We start from the raw sequence: 7,970 nt of genomic DNA on the forward strand, positions 1-7,970 counted from the left end.
TAATTTAGAAAACATCAGTGGTGAATTCAATAGAAATTATTTCGATAATAAAGTCTCTTGACAAACATTTAAGGGGTGTGTATTTGCAAAACAGCACAGATGTGGAGATGCATAAAAATGAATAAGAAGGATCCCTTTCTCAAAGAATCTTGAGTTCTAATTAACGATTAACAAACTGACAATAATCGAAGTAGCAGGCTAGCAGTTCGTAAAGCGTACAGTGGGAACACGGGGCTTTTCGTGAACAAAGCGCCCAGCTCCCGCCCCACAAACTTCTAGTAGAGACCCTGCTCCTTGGCAGGGCGGCGTTCCTCTCCTGACCCCACAAGCAGACGACCAGGACGGCCAGCTGCTCTTTATGAGGGAGCAGTGACACTTCTCCTTGCGAAGGAGTTCACACTGGTGCTCCTCAGAGAACTGGGGCACTGCTGGGGACTCACTGGGGCAGTGCACCCTGGGTGAGCAGGCTGGGAGAGAACTTTGGGTGTTCTAAAGGCGATTCAAGATCCACAGGAGTCTCCTCACCTTGTCCGACTTTCTGCCACATTTTGCAAGGTGATTTCTTTTCTTCAGCCTCCTCTGAGGGTGTGGGCCTGATGGCGCTTAGGCCAGAGATGCACTACTGAGGGGAGAGGGAAATGGAGAGATTCAGTACTTAGAGTACAGCACTTCCTGGGAGGCGGGCACCATCCCATTAACGCTCCCAAGGACCCGGGTTAGGATGGTTGTCATGGGTGTGGTCCCTCGTACCTGCTGGGGAAGCTGGGGCTCGCAGAAAGTGCTCCCCAAGACCCGGTGAGTGAGGGGCAGCCCAGGAGTCAAGCCCTGATTGCATCGCTCACTCTCTACTCCACACAGGACACGTGTCTCCTGAGCTGGTCCTTCCTGCTCCTCAGGGAATGTGCTTGGTGGGTGTTGTGCCAGGGACCCAGAAACCAGCTGGCAAGTGGCAGGTGAATTTCAGTCCAAGATTTTTCAAATCACGTTTGATTCTCTTTTTATTCTGGCACATACTATACCAAACAAATATATTATGGATCAGAAAGCAACATGTACGTCAATATGAAAAATAAAACATGAGCCCTGGCTGGTGTGGCTCAGTGGATCGAGTGCCAGCCTGTGAACTGAGGGTCGCTGGTTCAATTCCTAGTCAGGGCACATGCCTGGGTTGGGGGCCAGGTCCCTGGTGGGGGGGGCGGGGTATGAGAGGTAACTACATATTGATGTTTCCCCCTCTTTCTCCTTCTCTTCTCTTCTCTCTAAAAATAAATAAATAAACAAATCTTTAAATAAAATAAAACAGGATCTTCAAAGACATTTTGTTTGCCTTTCCCTGCATCTGAGGCACCTTGTGGTCGCTCTCTGGGGCCTCTGAGCCAGTGCCGTCAGCCCATCCGTCCAGGGTGCCGTAAGCATCACAAGATGCACATCATCAGGGATCAAACCCAGAAAGTGGTTGAATCAAGGGCTGAATGATGTGCTAAGTATTAGAAATTCAGAGAGCGAGGGATGTGGCAGGTCAGGGACATCTCAAAGGCACCGGCAGGAGGAGGGGTTTGGTGGGCAGAGAGGAGAGTGGGCGTTCTGAGTTGGGGTGGTAGTCTCATGGTATAGTGCGTGGGAGGGGCAGTGAGGAGGCAGGCTGCAGCCGGGAAGGACTGCTGGGACCAGGGAGAGATGAACAGCTGAAGGCAAGATTGGGAAGCTGGGTGCAGAGCCTGGACATGATGGGGAGGTGGTGGGAAGCCAGGACCGGGCCACAGGCACAGCAAACAGTCAGGGGCGTGAACTCTGGACAAGTAGCCAGGTTCACATCTGGATATGGCCACTTCCTGGCTGAGTGATCTGGGGATATTACCTGGTGTCCTGTGCCTCAGTTCCCTCATCATAAGGCAGTCTCTAGCCAGCAGGTTTATTGTGAGGCCCGTGAGTGCTCAGCACTCTGTGGGTTGGTAACAGGTGTCATGGAAACAGGTGGTGGGGAGTGACCAGAGGTGGACAGGTGACCTGAAGACTATGCTGAAAGTTTACAGAATTTGAAGATTTTTCCAAAATTACATGACATGCCATTCATTTGTGCCATCTGGATTTCTAAGTCTGAGGATATGTTTACTCACCTTAGAGAGAGAGGAAAGGAGAGTGATAGAGAAGCAGAGAGAAACATGCACGTGAGAAAGAAGCATTGATTGGCTGCCTCCCATACACGCCCTGGCTGGGGTCAAACCTACCACCTAGGTATGTGCCCTGACCAGGAATCGAACACACAACTTTCAGGTGTACGGGATGATGCTTCAACCAACTGAGCCATCTGGCCAGGGAAAGATATAGAACATTTAATCATTCCTTAAATTTCTTCATGTCCCATTGCAGTTGCTACCTTGGCACCACATTCCAGGCCATCTAATCACCTGTTTCTGAAGCAATGTTTTCTAACGGTATCAGTCAGCTGGAGCGGCCGTCGCACTGCACCACGGCCTGGGGGCTCCAACGGCAGGTGTGTTTTCTCACAGTCGTGGAGGACAGCAGCCTGAGTCGAAGGATTAGCAAGTTCCTGCTTCTCAGGCCTGTCTCCCTGTGTCCAGTGGTCTTCTCTGTTCCCGTCTGTGTCCTATGTCCTCTTCTTTGAGAACACCCATCCTGTGAGATGAGGGCCCATTGTAACAACCTTATTTTAACTTAATTACCTCTTTAAACAGCTTATCTCCACATACAGTCACATTCTAGAGCTGGGGGTTAGGTCTCAATATTAATTTTGGGGGGAGGGGACACAAATCGTCCTGTTACAGCTATACCCCCCTGAGTGTGAAAGTCTGACGGCTGGGGGCGGGGGGCGGTGAAAGTGCACTGGGGTTATTTGCCCGCTCCTGTTCCTCAGCCTGGTGTGGTCACATCCTCCGGGTGTGGACAGTGACGAGTGGCCCTGGGAGCCCCCCGCGACACATCCTCTGACCCCGCACAGCTCCATCTGTGTCCCGAAGAACATGGAGAGACTTTTCTGAATTTCCATTTCTGAAAACTTGTACCGTGTATGTCCCAGTTGCAGTATCACAGTAGCTTTTTAAAAAGAAAAAAGAAAGAAAGAAAGAAAGAAAGAAAGAAAGAGAGAGAGAGAGAGAGAGAGAGAAAGAAAGAAAGAAAGAAAGAAAGAAAAAGGAAAGAAAGAAAGAAAGAAAGAAAGAAAGAAAGAAAGAAAGAAAGAAAGAAAGAAAGAAAAGGGAGAAAGAAAGAAAAGGGAGAAAAGGAAAAAGCAAAGGGGAGTGTGTGCTCTGGTTCCTTGGAAACAGAGCTGCAGCCTGTTACATCTGAATTTCCCAGCAGACGCTGCAGCTGCGGTGTGGCCGTGAGGTGGGCTTGGTCAAGTCGTTCCTGAGCAGGAGAGAAGTTCTTTTCTCTCCTTTTTGGGCCCTCGATGAAACACCGTAAGGAGACACAGATCTCCAGAGAGGCAAAGGCAGAGGACAGAGCAGAGACCACACAGACCCTCAGGTGTGTAAGGGAGGAACACTTTGCCCATTCCCCACCACTGCTGAGGGGCTGGTGGGAATAAGGGAAAGGGGAAGGGCCATAGCAAAACCCTGACCACTGGCAGAGAGAAGGGGCAAGGGAGGTGGAAAAGGGAAAGGGGATGGTGGACGTGGAGGGGAGAGAGGGATGGGAGGCCCAGCAGAGGGAGAAAGAGCAGTTTCGGGCAGATAAAAAAGGAAACTGAGTTTTCGGCATCTCTTTGTTATCTCCTTATTCTTAAAGCAATTATGACCTACTTTGCCTCATCTGTAATATGCTCTGGTATCTAAATAATATATCACAGTGATGGGCTAAGACTGTTACTCATATATTTAGGATCTGTTATCTTTGAACCAGATGTTGCTAAGTGCCCCCTTCCCGCCCCCCCGCACCTAGCAGTGCTTGGCTGTCCCTGCACCCCAGATGTGTTTGCAGCGCGTGCCTGGGCAAGCTCGGTGCCAGGCCCGCGGTGTCCTTTAGTTCTGTCTAAAAATCCTTCCGGGAAACTAGTACTGTGTTGGCTTTGCTTGCGTTGTTGAGAGTCTTGAGTGGGAGGGCAGCCTGAGTCTTCGTTGAACAAACCAGAATATTCTTAAACAGAGAGAATAATACAGCACCTCCCACCCACCCACCCCCAGCTCCCACAAGGCCAAGCTTGGTTCGTCTTCTCTGACACCCCTGCCCCCACCACCCAGCTCTTTTGAGGCAAAGCCCAGGTAGCTATCACTTGTAAATATTTTCATAAGTATCTCTAAGTGATAAAGCCTCTAAAAGATATAACCACAATAAATTGCTCCTAAAAATAAACAATTGTATCCTCAATATCATTCAGATATCCAGTTAGTGTTCACATTTCTCTGATTGTATTCAGTTTTTTACATTTTGCTTGTTTGATTGGGATCCATGTGAGGTCCTAGCACTGGGATATGTCTCCTGAGTATCTTCTAATCTGTAGGTTCCCCTCCCTCCCCCGACCCCTCAGAAATGGAGTTGTTCCTTCTTTAGAGTTTCCCGCAGGCTTAGTTTTGCTGACAAAGTTTTTGTGGTGTCATTTAACATGTTCTTCTGTCCCTCGTGTTTTCTTATCTACAGGCTTGGTTACAGATGTGTGCACTTGAGCAAAACTGCTTTATAGGTGGTGTGTATTTCCATTAGCAAGTGTACAATGTCTGTTTTCTCTCTTTACTAACCATTGATGATCATTGTCTAGATTCACCAGTTTATTCAGAGTAGGAAAATGATGATATTCTGATGCTATCATATCTCTTCATCTATTAGCTGGAACACTATAAATTAAGACCTTACTCACCAACTGTTTGGTTGCCCTGAGGTCCAGATCATGTGGGAGATGAGGACAGATGCTAGGTTTTTTTCCCTTGATTTACGAGTTCATGAGTGAATAAAAGAGTTGGTTCCTTCACGTCATCCCAAAGTAAGCAAATGAGCTGTTATTGTTTGAGCTGTAAAAGTGCACTGGGATTTTTGTATGACTGTGGCCCTTGGATTCAAACATATTTGACCTATTTCAACCCAGTGCACTTTTTATACGTATTATGAACACTTACATTGTCGTGTCTTTGGCCGATGAGAGCCTCTTCCAGCTTGGTTCCTGGTCCTTTGATGCCAGCCCAACAGACTTTGAGCTTCTCCACTTCCTGGTGTGAGAGAATAGGGTACATTTTCTCACCCAAACCTGCAATGGGCCATTTCTCCAAGGGTTCCCAATGGCTTTCAGTGGGAAATCCCCGGTCAGTGTGACCACAGTCTGTGCCCTGGCACTGCAACCGCCACCACAGGGGCTGTGGTGTCCAGGTCTTTGCCACGGACAGAGCTAGAACACATGTACTCTTGATTGAAGATTACATTAATTACCTGATCCTTCCACTTAAACCCAGGATTACAGGAATTTTACTTAACTTAATCAGCCTTACATTGTATCTCCTATCAACTACAGTGAACAGTCCTTAAAGACACCAGCGTTATTTCCCCTTTGATGTGTCCCAGGATGCACCGACTCCAGCCTCAGAGTGCCGGGGCCAGCGTGTCCTCAACAATGTGATTACGGAAAGACCTGTAAGATTTTGTTTCCAGTTCTCTTTGTCCTCCAAGCACATCCCATGGAGAATGTACAGATACAGCACTTCAGAGCCATTTGCACAGTTCCATCTGTGTGGTCCACACTTCGGTCCTTATACTTCCTTTTCATTTCAGTTTTTAGGAACTGTTCTTTTGATTTACTTTTGTTCTTTCAAACTATATAAAATATTTACTGGCTCCAAAATAAATTCTACAGCTTCTCCATTTCTTCCCTCTGTCACTAAGCATTTTAAAAATTATGGTTTATTTTTTCAACTTTAAGTGCTTATATATATTGATAACCATGGTACTGAGATATAGTGCTTATATATATTGATAACCATGGTACTGAGATATAATTTAAATGTCATAAATTCATTCTTTACAAATGCATGCCTTCTTTTCTTAGATAAATAGTGGCATATCATGAACACATTTCTCTGCCCTGCTTTCTGTGTTGATGATACACCCTGGAGACCCTTCCATGGCAGTACAGAGATCTCCCTCGCTCCCTTGCACGGCTGCATGGCTTAAAGTGTCACAGTTTATTTAACCAGTTTCCCATTGTGCACATCTGGGTCATCTTCAGGTTTTTGCTATTACAAATAGTGCGTATATATTTTCACATTTTGGCCAGTATCATTTTGGGCTATCCCTGTATGGAGGGGACATTGCTAGATCAAAGGGTAAATAAACATATAATTTTTCTAGACTTAGCCCAGTTCCTCCCCCACCAAAAATACATGAGCGGCTCATTTCCTCCCAGCTTTGCTAATGTGCATGGTCAAACCTCTGCACGTCTGCTCACCTGCCGGCAGGGAAACCGTCTCAGCATCGTTTGACTTGGGTTTCTCTCCATTCAAGTACAGCTGAAGGTCTTCTCACATGACCGAGAGCCTCCTGCAGTTCTGTTCCTGGGAACCGCATCCTAATTTCTCATCCATTTTCCCAGAGGTTTACTCATCTTTAAAACCATCTGTGATAGGAGGTCATATGTCTTTCCTCATTGGTCTTTTGTCTTTATAATAGAGCCTTGCACCATGGCAAAAAATATTGTAGTGTTGTTGTTTTATATAAGCAAATTTATCAATAAGTAAGAATTTATCTTCTTACTTCTGGCTTTAAGACGTAGAGAACTTTCCTTGATTCTGGTTTATGGATTCGAGCTGTCCCCTTTGCAGCAGACTAAATTCTCAGGTGCAGTTGGTCAATTTCTGTATTTCCTTTTCTGGTCCATTGGTCTGCCTGTCTACTCTTGGGCCAGAGTCACCTGTTTTCATTACAGATGCTTATAATGTACTCCAATGTGTGGCGAGGTTAACCTTCCTTCTCCCCATTGTTGCTCTTTCCCAGGGTTTTCCTAGTTGCTCCTGCCTCTGTATAAGTCACATTTTGAAGTTTTAGGGCAGATTTATAGAACTACCACTCATAAATCTTGTTTACATAGTCATTCAAATGAAACAAAAGTATGTAAATATATATCTATATGTAAATATGTATCTATATAGTTGTATCAAAACCAAGAAAATTCCCATACTATGAAATTAAGGAATTAATGTCGACTCATGTGTGTTTGACAATGGTACTGAGGGTTCTTTTTAAAGTCCCTGTCCTTTAGAGATATGCAGTAAAACCATCACTGGTTAAATCATAATTGGTGTTTGTTCCCAAGCAATCCTGATCTATAGTGAAGCAATCAGGGATTGAATCCTAATTTATATCTTCTCCGGAGGAGCCCGGTGGTGGGAGGAGGCAGAGATGAAATGAGGCGGCCACCACTGATCATTACTGAAGCTGGATGATGGGGACTTGGGCCTCCATTCACTATTGTGTAGACTATTGTACATGTTTAAAATTTCCCAGAATAAAAAAGTTTTTTAAAAAAGAAAGGGCTTTCAAATTCTAAAGGTTTTGGAAAGGTGGAGCAATACAGGACTTTTAAAAAAATCAGATTCGGCAAAGACTGGGAGGGTTGCACAAGGAGGTTTGCGGCCGGCGCCAGCCACTGCCGGAGCCGGAAGCGGGACACGCAGTGGTTACAGAGCACGAACTGGCTCAGGCCCGGCTTGGCAAAGCATTTCTGCCATTGAACTTTTCCCTGTCGCTGAAGCATGGTCTTTTCTGGGACTTAAAGGTCTAACAGAGGTGTGCCCGGTTCACACAACAGGTGAGTCTCTGAAAAGTTGGGTTTAAAGGTTAGGGTGTGCACCTGTTAGCCTGGCATGGTGCTCAGAGTTTGCTTCAGGTGGTCCTTGAAATTCATAGGTGTTTCAAAAGGACAAAATAAGTAAGATGTCATAAATATCACTTTTATGGTGATGCTTTTTAGAAATAAAGAACCATTATAATACCTGAAACTAATATAAAATAATATTAAATGTCAACTGTAG

General features: G+C 45.8%; 1 long non-coding RNA gene across 1 annotated transcript; it reads right to left on the reverse strand.

The window, feature by feature from the left end:
* Positions 1 to 761: 761 nt before the first annotated feature.
* On the reverse strand, positions 762 to 6,934 carry LOC123822731. The gene is made up of 4 exons (XR_006786406.1): positions 6,389 to 6,934; positions 5,070 to 5,159; positions 2,409 to 2,637; positions 762 to 1,013 (listed from the first exon to the last, which is right to left on the reverse strand). It is a non-coding gene; the product is annotated as an uncharacterized LOC123822731 (long non-coding RNA).
* Positions 6,935 to 7,970: the final 1,036 nt, after the last annotated feature.

This window comes from Phyllostomus hastatus, unplaced genomic scaffold, assembly GCF_019186645.2.
Source record: "Phyllostomus hastatus isolate PE091 unplaced genomic scaffold, TTU_PhHast_1.1 phas_contig_41, whole genome shotgun sequence".
NCBI classification, from domain to species: Eukaryota; Metazoa; Chordata; class Mammalia; order Chiroptera; family Phyllostomidae; genus Phyllostomus; species Phyllostomus hastatus.